At 39.5% G+C, this 13,498-nt stretch overlaps 1 protein-coding gene across 6 annotated transcripts in view; it reads right to left on the bottom strand.

The window, feature by feature from the left end:
* lingo2 (leucine rich repeat and Ig domain containing 2) overlaps window positions 1-12,686 on the bottom strand; it is a 235,845-nt gene extending 223,159 nt beyond the window's left edge. The window contains exon 1 of one of the 6 annotated variants that reach the window (XR_014876710.1): window positions 11,212-12,686. The gene's annotated coding sequence lies outside the window, so the exon portion shown is untranslated. Of the gene's footprint in view, window positions 1-1,512; window positions 2,037-11,211 lie in introns of those variants that run through there. The other 5 variants (XR_014876709.1, XR_014876715.1, XM_085176516.1 and 2 more) reach the window with 5 other exon arrangements.
* Window positions 12,687-13,498: the final 812 nt, after the last annotated feature.

Genomic DNA, 13,498 nt, shown 5'->3' with positions numbered 1-13,498 from the left:
CTCCAGCGTGTCCTGGGTCTGCCCCAGGGCCTCTTCCTGGTGGGACATGCCTGGAACACTTCACCCAGGAGGTGCCCGAACCACCTCAGCTGGCTCCTTTCGATGTGGAGCAGCAGCAGCTCTACTCTGAGCCCCTCCCGGATGGCCAAACTTCTCACCCTATCTCTAAGGGAGAGGCCAGCCACCCTTCAGAGGAAGCTAATTTCTGCCGCTTGTATCCGTGATCTCGTTCTTTCGGTCACTACCCACAGCTCGTGGCCATAGGTGAGTGTAGGGACGTAGATCGACCGGTAAATTGAGAGCTTCGCTTTTACACTTAACTCCCTCCAAGACACCATTATCCACTCAATGGCAGTAATAATATGCCAGTGCTACCAGGTTTACACTGAACTGAGCTTATGTACATTGTTATACGTCTTGATAGAATGCTATTAGAACCCTACAACTACACCTTACTGTTTTTTGTTTTTAACAAAAAGTCAGTATTTTGAACAGTCACTGTAAGTGTTACATAAACATACACAGAAATATTGGGATTTTTAATTCAACATCATTTATCACGCAACGACATCTAAGCTTCTCAGTATGTAGGCTGTAAACTATTCCTGAAACAGCCTGAAGCTAAAGAAAGCTAACTCCCACATCCACACACAGCCAAAGACACACTTCTTTTCAGAGCCAGTGCTATAAGCCCCCTGACTCTGTGTATATGTATGGATAAGCGCCTGGCTGTGACCAGCAGACCCAGAGTTGGACAGCCAAACATCCCCTGAGGTGCCCCTTTTTCCCTCCTATTCATTCTTTCATTGCAAGCAAAGCCCTAAGTGCTGGAGGATTTTACACTAATTTATGTTCATTGATTTGTAATTCACAGAAAGCACGCTAACATCCAAGGCCGGGAATTACACGTGTTGACAATAGCAGTGGCTCTTGTAAACTTGGAAGTAAAGGTCAATATTTAAATTTGGAGCTTTAATTCCCAGCTTATCAAAGAAAAATCCCTGCAATATCTAACGTGTCAGGAAAGCTGAAATCCCTGTGTGTGAAGTGTTTTTCAGGACATGTGCATTTACTGTGTTGCACACATTCATCATTTTTTATTTATTTGTCTTGTATTTTCAACACCCTGAATGTTTGACATGGAATATAGCACATGTACCTGTTTATACTACCTTTCTACCAGTGATGGGAAAGCTTTCTTTTTGGAAGGAAGTAGTTTTGATTCTGTTTACTGGAAAATTTGTTCTGATTTGTTTAAGAAGCTTGTTCACCACCAGTAATAAGAAGTGAGCTAAGAAAGACCAATACATCGTGTGACTGAGATACAAATCTCTTATTCAGTCATACCCAGAGGTAGCCTAGTTGACTCTCTCGCTCTTCCAGTCACCCACTCACTCATTCCTTCTGTCCCCTTGCACATCTCAACTTTCAGTCCCACTCCCAGCTCAGCAGTCATGACCGACGGGAAGCCTGGAGAGGTACCCTGAGTGTCTCGTGCACCCACTCACTTACCAGATTGGTCACTCCTGTGGCTCCGATGGGTCTCAATAAACTGTAGTGCTTTGTTGCAGTCCAAGTTAGTTTCAAGCCAATCACGCTTACAGCACACTCTAAATGCCTCGCTGGCCATAGTCGATAAAGGAAGAACATTTCAAGTCACACATCTGATAAGACAAGAGGAAGACCAAAAATAATCTGTGCAGAGAGGGAGGGAAACACACTGGCAGGGCCACATTTGCTGCATCTGAAATACTTGCAAACGTCACAGCATTAGTTTACACGGAGTAGAGTACGGTACTGCAAATGTGTACATATATTTTTAGTACACCCTTTAAGACCTACCATAGAACCAAGGCCGCCACAGCTTACTTTACATTTTTACATGCTGTAGTGCCATTTTAGGGAGCATTTCAAGTTGCTATACATCAATACAACTGTTATAGCCCATATTTTAATAATATGTCTGCATTAAGTCCATAGTAATTACATAAATTGCAAAAAAGTGCAATAAACTACAAAAAAAATGAAAATCGTTTTTGTTTTTTTAACATATATTTGTAGTTAGAGAAATTTAAGAGGTTTATCCCTTAAAACTGTAAATACAAAAAATTTGCACAAAATAGTTTCCCACCACAGGAAATTCATTTTAAGTGTCTTCATAGTTTTATTTTTGAAATACACCAATTTTTATATACTGCAGGAAAAACAAAAAACAATCTTATGATGCAAACTTGCAAAGAAAACAGCATGTGCATCAAAATAAACTATTTTAAGCAGTGCAATTCGAGTCTAAGCATCCCAGAAACTATTTAAAAAAGCATAAAGTCAAACATGACTTATAAAAACACCAGTATAGGCTTTTAAGGGCTACAAGTAAAAAACTACATTTTCCGCGAAAATGACGTCACTTCCGGTTTCGGGCAGGTCATGGCGGACATGCAATCGTTCGCGCTGACGTCTGTTTCAATGTGGGAAGTGTTACAAACAGCTGATCAGATCGGCAAAGTATGTTTCTGGAATATTATGTTTTTGTTTCTGCAAGCGCTTTTTATGCAGCTTTTGCAAAGCTATGTGTGGAAGGAAACCGTGACCGAGGACAAGCTGATGGCATAAGATGTAAGTACTAGGGGTGGGTTTTTATAATCGATTTATCGATTAAAATCGATTCTGGCTTGGATTACGTAAAATCGATTCATTAAAATCCTGAATCGATTTTTTAATATAAATTTATTTTGCCCGAAATGCCAGAATCTCAGGTGAAATCTCACAAAATTTCAACAACCACCAAACAGCTAAAACAGTAAATGAGAGCAGGAACACGGATTCTGCACAAAGACTTAAACACACAGCGCAGCCCGCGGATCAGAATCAGTTAGATGTCGAATTTCTCACAGTCGGGGCTGAAAGCCGACAGCCCGCTGATTCTGATCTGTTGGCGGGTCTGCGCTTTGTGTTCACCTCCTTTATGCGCTGATTCTAAAGCTGTTAGTTTGATGTCTCTCCAAACAATATTGACCGAACCAGCAGAAAAAGAAGATCCAAACTACGCTTCACAAAAACATCGTCATGTATTCACTCTGACTTTTACTGTTTTGCTTCGACCACGATGCACAGCTCTCTCTCTCTCTCTCTCTCTCTCCCCCTCTCTCTCTCTGTACTGTTTTCTGCATTATTCGCTTGCTTGTTACGCACAAGTCTACCATTGTTTACAGTGCTATCGGCCGACTTTTTTTTTTTCTGTTTTATATACTTCCGAAAAGAAAACCTAATTTCTGCCGTTCAATGCTGAACAAATGTAAACTTTTTAAAATTATGCAAAATGCAAAATGCTTAGCCGTGTCTCTAATAAAACCGCTGTAACTTCAGAGGTAATGTTCATGTGTTGATTAATGGTTTTCTTTCGTTTTTGATGTACTGCAGAATATTTTTATAAAATCCCAGGCCAGGAAAAATCACCTTCATGTGTTTCTGTGTTTTATCTTCAGCTACTTTGACACAAAGGCATCTGCTGTGACGCTCACACCTTTGATAAAGTCTTGCGTGTGTCAGCTTCCTTTTTATAGATACAAAAATATGTAAATGTACTGATCTGAATTATAATATTTTTGACTGTCAAAATTTCCCAGATTCAAATCGAAGCGAATCGAATCGAATCGAATTAAATCGAATCGTGGATCGAATCGATTCTGGACCTTGTGAATCGGAATTGAATCGATTCTAAAAATCAGTGACGATACCCAGCCCTAGTAAGTACAACTCCTCTGGTTTCATACGCAAAAAAAATTATTGCGCTAGCTTACGCGGTTCCGGTTCTACAGGGATTTAAAAATAGTTACGCAAAACGGAGCGTGCCCGCTCCGACCGGCTTTAAAGGGTTAAAGGTGTATGCATGCTGGAAGTAACATGGCAACTAGTGAATTAGAGCCACCAGCATTCAGTTGATTCCACAAGTTATGGAGTTGACTGACGGGATAGAAGCTGCTCTATAAAAATTCCATTTTCGGTTTGGGGAATGATGGCTGTCAAATATATCAAAAATTCCCACAGGTTTTACTGAAAAGTACATATGATTCACATGCATTTCTTATTCATTAAACCATTCAGACACCGATCAAGCTCTTTAGATGGAATCGATGGGTTCATGAACAACAAAGACCTCTTCCTCCATGATTGGGGTGCTTTTTTTATTGTATTTAATTTTTTTAGTGCCATGCTTTTAGATTGATTAATACATGCCAAACAGTGTTTACTTCTGATTTTGAAATATACAGAAATACAATCATTCGCATTCTCTTCTTTACAGGTTATTAGTATAAGATAACTAATTTATATCGGATGATATCCAAAGACAGTAAACATGATCAAAGACCAAAAAGTCAGACTGGCACATTCTTATTTATTAAGCCATCATACTTATGTTTTAAGAACACGTACAAATCTTGAGATTGACACAAAAAAATGAGTTCCTAACGACAACACGCATTCAAATATGAGAGCGGAGGGACATCTTCAATATGATGAATCATTATGTAAATAAAGCCATTAGTGGGCAAGCAATGTTTTCACAGAGAAGGTCACTCTGAAAACAGATAACAAATTTAAGTAAAATCAAAGATTCTCATTTGCTCTCATTTCATAGCAGCTTGATATTTCGCAGGATTTAGTTTATCAAAAATATCGAAAATTCTAAATCTCTAGATCTAAAATTGTACAATAAATGAACAGATATGGGTCTATATATACATGTTGACACAGTGGGGATCTTAGTAAAGTTATATAGCATTTAACCTGAAATCAATACTCATATATATGAGTCTACTACATTTGCACGAGACAACTGATTCACCAGACAGCAACCCTCTGTACATGAAAGGACACTCAGCAGGGAGGCGATTATGTACAGCCTACAGTAACTCTATCCAGCTCTCTCAAACACTCAGAAATATCCAGAGCTTCCACTGGACAGTCAAACCTCTGGTAACATCCTGAGTCAGCTGGGAGAAAGAAAAGAGGGAAGCAGAGAAATAAGAAAGAGGGAGAGAAGCTGGGACAGGAGCAATTCATATCTATTTACTGTGTTTTCCATCCCTCCCTCCCAAGAGTCACAGCATGATAAAGGTCCTCACAACTCTCAACTAACTAAAGCTGTCTGAGTTTTTACAAATATGAGAAAAAGAATGGAATAAATTAAACGGGGAACAATGAATCACAGGACCATCCTGATTTATTGGCACTTTACCTAACAGTCTGAAATGGAGCAGGAGGTAACTGCAGTCTCTGGGTGTTCGGGAGCAGGGTTATTATGAAATTGGGTCGTTGTGCTTATTGGACAGCAGCCAACTGTCACTATCTTAATAGAACAGGACAGGTGTAATATGAGACCTTTGTGCCTTACAGCAGCGGTCCCCAACCCCCGGGCCTCGGACCAGTACCGGTCCGTGAGTCGTTTGGTACCGGGCCGCGAGAGTTGAGGCTCAGGTGTGAAATGTATAGTTTTCAGGGTTTTTATCGGTTTTCAGCGTTATTTTGTTATCGTTTTTATCGTTTACTCGGTTTTCCTGGGTCTTTTCACGTGTGTTATGAATAATTTTTTTTTTTCGGTACCGGTACTAGTTTTATTTTGTTGTATTTATCCACGACACCTTAAAGGCCGGTCCGTGAAAATATTGTCGGGCATAAACCGGTCCATGGCGCAAAAAAGTTTGGAGACCGCTGCCATACATGAATCGATCTCATCATTTTGGGGCTTTTTTGTGTTTTTTGCAGCAATTAAATGGTCTGTATGGACATTAGTCTCTGAAACCCAATAAAACACATGACCAACTATTAACAACTATATTTGTGGATTCACATTACATTCGTTTTTTTTATTTATTCTTTGTTTCAGCTTTAAACTGCACTCGCTAAGTGTAACATTTTACTTCCAACGAGAAACCACGAGTCATTCACAAGACTCAGCAAACCCTTCTGTAAGCCTAGAGCACAAAAAAAGCTCTTAGCCAGATTTTAAGGCGTGTTAAGGTGTATAGGGGATCCTCCTCTCCACAGACTCCTTAAAGCATTAGAAACTAACAAATATCAGAGCTGTACTTTGTTCTATATCAGCTGTAAGCCCAAAGGAGACAAGGATCCAGGACCTGCCCTAACAAGCACTGGTCGACTGTCCTGCTGAGAGCCTTTCATACTCTGGTAAAAACGGGGTTATGGGAGCTTGTCCAGTGTAAGAAACACAAGTACTGTTGAAGAGTCCACAGTCTCCTCAGAGGCATAAAAGCATCCATGTCCTGACATTTTCACTATTGTTACAATGAAAAGACTCCACTCTGACATATCCCGATCTAACTGTGAAGCATTAGTGGGCATATTGTTATGCACGTAATGACCTAACCTTTCTGGGCAAAAGCCTGGCAGCTCACAGTTTAAAAATACAATTTAAACAGCTCGCTATTATCATTTACTGCTCCTTTTAAATGCATAAGTGATTTTTGGTTTTGTCGAATGCAGGTTTCTGTTTTTGTTATTTTTACAATAAGACTTGTACTGAATATATTTTACACATTTTGCACTTGCAGAAGAAATATTTTTTCTTATCTTTATAATAAACTAATAATCTGTTATGCGAATATATCTTTCAATGGGGCTATGAACACGAAAGGAAAGAATACGGATTCACTTTGGTAGGAGGGACGAAGCATTTTTGTTGCCATCTAAAAAGCAAAGTGGTCAATACTCTGAATACCCTATTTCAGACCTGAAAACTGAGGGTGCAAAGAAAGGATGAAGGGGGGCAAAGTCACTGTAAGGACATCCTAAATTGGCTGATGGAGGCAAAATACAAAATGGATAGTTCCAACGGTGACCTTGCTAAAAACAGAACGAGTATCCATCTTCGTGTGCCATTAGGATATAGGCAGGTTGTTCTACTGTGTGAATATTTAATGATTCTTAATTAGCTTAAAAAAAACAACACTGGTCAGTAATGGCGCTTAAGTGCTTTGGTTGGTGTGTTTGTATGTTTGCACCATAAATCACTTATTGGGTAGATAGCTACTAGATGAATTACACATGTCTTAGTGACACATACTGAGACAACTCCTTTTATTACAAAATAGGGTCAGTGTAAAACATTATGCCCAAAGACGTTATGTAAGAAAAACACCAATTTCATCACTTTGGTCATGGAACTAGCCCAAAACATTTTTTTCCTCTTTATTTTATCTTAAATGCCACATCGGTGCGACATCCTCTGCCCCCAATTCTTAGCCAGCTACATCACCCTTGACCCTTGCTAATGCTCCTTGTCAACAACACACAAAAAGGGACTTTCCAAAGGTAATACGACATACATTGCCCACGGCAGATTGTCTGGGAAGGTCATTCTTCAAACTGACACATACAGCAAGGTCACTGTCAGCGAAGGCTGTTCGGAGATCAGTTCTCTTGCATCAGACTGCCTTCAGCCCCTTCACTGTTACACTATCCCTAAAGGGCTACAGTGCCACCAGCAGTCACTTAGCACATTATAAACTCAAAAGAAAACAAATGCCAAGCATTTATCACCAAACTGCAGCTATACTTGATGTATTTTTAAGTATATGTTAAAGATTTTTTGCTTTGTTTAAGAAATGCAACAAATGAAACACACAAACAGTCTCCTCTTATTGTCAAGCGTTTGCTCAGCATACTTGAGCGTTGACAACATTAGCATTACTTTGCTACTTTTAATTAGAATATTAAGTTTAAACAGTAACCTGTTTGTCCATATACCTTCCATTATTTTTTCCTTTTTCTTCTTTTTTTAAATAAACAAGCTGTCAATGTAATGAACTAAGTCATTCAAGATATATGTTTTTTCTCTGTGAGGCAAACACTATTAAAGCTGAATTATTTTCCCCTCCTTTGAGGGGACTGTGATGAGTAGGCATTTTCCATAAATGACCCAGCTGTTCGAGCATATTGTGTTTCGCTTCATCAGGGATTCAAAGGAGCTCACAGCAGATCATCCATATCCTCTCATGCTTTGGTCTTGACCATACCTCTCTAAAAGCTGGTTTCAGAGCTGGTGGTGCGTATGCTACAGATGTGGGGCTAACATGACTATGTTAATGTTTTTCTGACTGCAATTAACCATTAAACGCATATCAGCTTGCAATAAAATGTGGGGGGTGGGCCTGCTCAATATGTGTGCTACAAATGTGACCAACATTAGTGATAATAAATAAATCTATGGATGAATTAGTTGAAACAAATCTGGAAAAAACCCCAACTTATTTTGTTATTTACAAAGTGCATATTTCCAACTGTATTCAGAGGTCATAGAAGAAAAAGTAAAATTTGAAACCCAGTGTTTCAGTCTGTGATCATTGATTTTTCTCCCATGTCCTTAACGGACAGGCTAAAAATATGCTGCTTCTGGGTACAAATCTTGTTTTTGATAACGCTTGCTATGCATCTGTTCTCTCACAATACCAACAATACAGACAACATCTGAATTGTTGGTTAGAAAAAAAACATTAGATACTATACAAGTCGCAGTGCAAGTTATTATTTTTTACCTTTTTTTCCATCACTTTTAATTTTGCCATTTTGGTATGCAGGATATTTTTCTAATATTAAAATAATAAAAAGCTTTGAAACTCTTGAAAATCACATGAAATAACATTTCTTTCAAAAGGGAAATTTGGAATTCGACATTTTAGCATTTTTGAATTTAAAAAGGTTCATTTTCACTACCACAGTGACTAGAATGCTTACTCTGCCTAAACCTTTAGACCAGGGCATGCTTTAATTTAAAAAGGTTTATCAATATATAATATAGATATTCATGCAGTATTCATCTTAATGAACCTTAATTATTAAACTTAATTAAAATATTCAGTGTAAAATCTACTGTACTACTAGCAGTCAAAAACATCTATATTAAGATATTAAGCATGATTTGACAATTTCATAATGTGATCTGACTGACACATGCACATGATTGCAAATGATTTATTGTATTTGGAAGCAGGTGTGTCAGATATCAGCTGCCAACCAGCGTGCATGCATATTGATATAAGCTGTCTTTCTGTGAGTAATAAATCAAAACCCCAACATTTTTGCCATTAACATTGTTTCCTTGTTGTCTCTGTGCTGTCAGCAACAGTGGATAATCACAGTGTAGAAGAGGGCTCTGTCCTTCTGCTGCGCCCATCCCGTGATTCACAGGATACATATTATCACTGCAAATGGAGGGCCTTGTCTTTGACTCATTTGCTAGAATCAGCAATAGAGGAAAGACTGACTCTATACTAGCCCCTTAACGGACTCTAAATTCACAAGCAGGCACTTTCATCTGACCATACAGGCTGTATACCCACAGCGCACATACACTCTACTAGCTTCCATCCAGACATGCATGCTCAGACCTTCACACTTCCTGCATACAGCACCAACCTGGACCAAATCACTTCCCAATTCTAAAGGGCCAAAAGAGGCAAACATAGCATTGCTAATTCAGAGTCAAAGAAAACACAAAGGTGAGCAAAGTCAGTGTCTGTATGCTCCTTTAACCATGCTACTCCATATCAGAGGGAATGCGTCAGCCCTACTATGGTTAACACTCAATAAAACATCAAAAGGGATGAAGCTCAGAGCTCTGGACAAATACACACCCACACAGATACCAGATACACACAAAAACTCGTTTCATTTATACGCCTTCTCTTACACACATATGTGCACACAACGTTGCATATTGAACAAACACATAGTGCAGATATAGATCACCGGATTAAATGAATAGAGCAGGGAGAACAGATAACAGGGTCGCATATCTTTAAAGAGTAAACAAACACACATCATGCATAATGAACGCTAAATACGATTTCAATAGAGCACTCAATAGAGCAGTTTTTTGCAAACACACTATACGTCTGTGAAGGTTCTCAGTCATCATCGTAGTCAAAGGAGCTTGCAAAGAGCACACTATACTAAATAAACACACTATGCATTCACTGGAACAATTGGAGGTTTTAGCCAATATTGGCAGTCAATGGCAGATACACAGGAGCTGTCATTAACTTCCCATCAGGCTCCACTCCCCCCCAGTGGATGTTTTGAAAGAGGAGAAACACTTCTTGTGAAATTTTTATATCCAGAGGCAAAGGCATTTAATGGTCACTGTTTGGCATGTTACGTGAGGAGATGGCATTATAATCATCAGCCCAGGCCAAAAACTGGGCTTTGACAGCTTAGACAGGCTATTCATTATTCAATTATTTTAAATATTTCAGGGAACCGACAGGATGCTCAAGCAATAAATATTTCAACCGTTGCCTTACAAAAGGAGATAGCCATGCACTTGGCTGGTATTGATCAAGAGGGCAGCAGATTCACTCTTTCCAATAAAGAAAAAACATATACGATCATCTCTCTGTCAGACCCTACGCCGCCTAATGAAAGAGTCTAAATTTTCAGCTGGAAAAAAAAAGGAAAGTTAGAGCATCAGAAAAACACTTTATCGCCACTTTCACGTTTGGGGAAAAAGCAAAGAGACACAAAAGTGCATTGCTAGAACAGATTCAGAAATACATAGAAGCTGAAGGTGGAAGTGTGATGTAGAGCATCTGAGCTGGTGTAATACCAGACAGAATCACTTATCTGGGGCCAGATAAAAGGAATAAGGCAGCCTTTAAAATGCTGAGGCCCTCACCATTATGATTAAAATACGGCTACTGTACAAGAGTAATTCCCTTCTCACTGATACTAGGTGTTGCAAAGATGCGAACAAACAACCACTGCAATTATGCCCCTTCCACTCGCAGCCTCCCCTGGTGATAACCAATATATAGCAAGGAAGTAAAGCATGAATTGCTTTGCAGGCAGGCATCTTCCCTCTCAGCAAACACACATGCACAAGTATGCAGATACACATAGACACATTCTTCTCTGCAGAGGGGAGTAGTCTTTCACAGCCGTCACAAAAAGCCATCTCGTTCCCTGAAAGCCGCGGGACTTCTCATTGTGTAGTTGTACATTTTTTCTAACTTTGCACTTTACGGAAAACTGATTAAATACAATGAAAGACAAGATCTGTCTTTTTCGTAGTGCTTTCTCTTTCCCACGTCACTGCATCTTTCATGCTGAGCTTTTCGCCTGCCTAATCTGCCCCTTTCACAGGAAACCTGAAGGGTGCTTTTAATATAAAAGAAGCCACGGATGTTTTCTTACCTTGAAATACCATCCAGAATCCTATAGTCCCCAAGCTGTCATGAGATACGATTGGTTCTGCTCCACAGCAAGGGCAAAAATCCCACAAGTCTTTTTAAAATCAGAAACCAATAAAAAGCCTTTTCTGATTTGAACTTACTTTTTGTGAGCAGGATGTCCTTCAGTGAATTTGTGCATAATCCATTACCCTTTAGTTCCTTGGTTTACATTAATTTCTTTTGGGCTGGTTCTCCCTGATATTCCACCTTGGCAGAGCTAAACAATGTTAGGTATTCTACTGGAAAATGCGTTTATGAGAGACAAGGGAGAACGAGAGCCTGTAGGATCTCTTCTGGTGCGCACGACCAGCTCCAATGCAAGTGAATCCAGCCGGTCCTCGCAGCTCTCCCCCTGCCTTCAGGAATGAAATTCAGCATCCGCTGTTCGTCCCCACAACAAGGGGAGGGTGTCCCCCCAGGATGGAAACTTTCACAGACCTCCACCAAAGCTATAGATGGTGATAACACATGCCAGTGAGACTAGATTATGTGTTCTTTTCCTCGATATGCTCCCTCATCAGTGGATTTTGTCCTCTTTTCCTTCTCCAATTCGCCTGTTCGGTAGCGCTCTCCTCTCCAGAATAGACTCTCACAGAATAGATGCTGAGAAAGCAGCGGAATGAGGCGAGCCGCTCGTTCTCCTGCTGTCTCTCCCTCTCTCTCTCTCTCGCCTTACCCCTCCCTCACACATACACCCTCCCTGTTTCTCACTGCACCTCCCCACCCTTTCGTTTTCTCTCTCCTCCTCTCCTTTCCTTTACACACACACATACACACTGCGATATGCACTTCTCTAGCTTTGGCTTTTGACAATTACCGCTGTGCCATTTCCAGCCATGTCAGACAGAAAGGTTCACCGCCCATAGTCCTCAGAGTAACAAATAATGCCTGATAAATATGTAAAATTAAATAGATATGAAGAGAAGGAGCAGCAGCATGGAAAAGAGCACTGAACCAAGAGGCAATCTAATCTCCTTTCTTCATCCTTGTAACCTGATTACTAAATATCCCTGGAGCTGACTTTTTTTTTTTTGGTCATAACTTTTTTTTCTCTGATGTTCGGTAGTTGATGCTGGCCAACTGTCAAGTGTGACTGAAGAGGAAGACAAAAATAGCAAGCAAGAGAGCAGCACACTGCATAGAAACAAGGACCAAGCAGTAGCAGCTGTACAATTATATAATTAGCCACCTAAACAAATTGCCAGAAATTCTGTTATCATTGTGTGAATACTTGATGAGCTGTGTGCAATAATAATAATAATTGTACCAAAAAAAAGGAGACCCAAAATATAATTCTAAAACATTTGTGTAAATGCTCTCGATTCCCTGCATACCATTCGTGGTGTAACCAATTTGTCATATACAAAGAGCTGCCACTCTCACGTGCTTATTATGAATAAGTAGCATTGCTAAAGCCAGGCAATTATCTCCCTAAGCCTGGACTTCACATTCCAAGTGAGGTAGCTTGTTTCCTATTTAATGGTATGTGTAACCCCTCATATGTTCGTCAATTAGGATTACACAGGCATTATGATTTAACTTCCAAGTCATGTATAACTGTAGAACACAAAAACATTTGGTAGCTTGGTTGGTTACATTTTAAGTGGGCTTTATAAGTGGATGGTGCCCTTGATTTTATCGAGGCAAGGTTACATCTCATCAACAACCTGACGCCAAAACTATGAGCAGGTGGTTTTGGCAGAGTCACTTGCTACTGAATTCCATCCATCACTCTGGTCTCCCTGGGGAGTCATGCCAACAGGGACATTTTTTTTAGTCCAGTTAAAGAAAAAAAATCTAATGTCAGGGGTTTGTCTTGGAAATCCATTATCACAGGAAATATTTTAGTCAACAACTTCACATTTGTCCGGTTTAGTGAAAATCTTTGCTTATTGTCAATGAGAACTTTTTCAGCTTAACAGTACTCAGTGGTTCTCTATGATCATTTAAGTGTTTGTTCTTTTCATTTTTATCATTTTGATTTGTTGTTATTGTAAATGCATAAACACAAACAAGTGAAACCATAAAATGTGCATATATTGTGTACATATATTAATAAATTACAGTAATTCGTTCTTTAAAAAATTATTGTTAGCCACTTCTTGTCAAACTTAATGCAATGTCATGCAAACATAAAATAAGTTTGCATGACATTGCATTAACAAGGCAGGCCTTTGTCTTTTTTTTTTTATAGCATAACAAACCAGCCCGTTCTCACTCCCGAGGCGTAACATGCCGACGTTTTGTCA

The sequence above is a fragment of the Neolamprologus multifasciatus genome, chromosome 2, assembly GCF_963576455.1.
Source record: "Neolamprologus multifasciatus chromosome 2, fNeoMul1.2, whole genome shotgun sequence".
Classification (NCBI taxonomy): domain Eukaryota; kingdom Metazoa; phylum Chordata; class Actinopteri; order Cichliformes; family Cichlidae; genus Neolamprologus; species Neolamprologus multifasciatus.
This window is presented reverse-complemented; position numbering and strand designations above follow the sequence as displayed.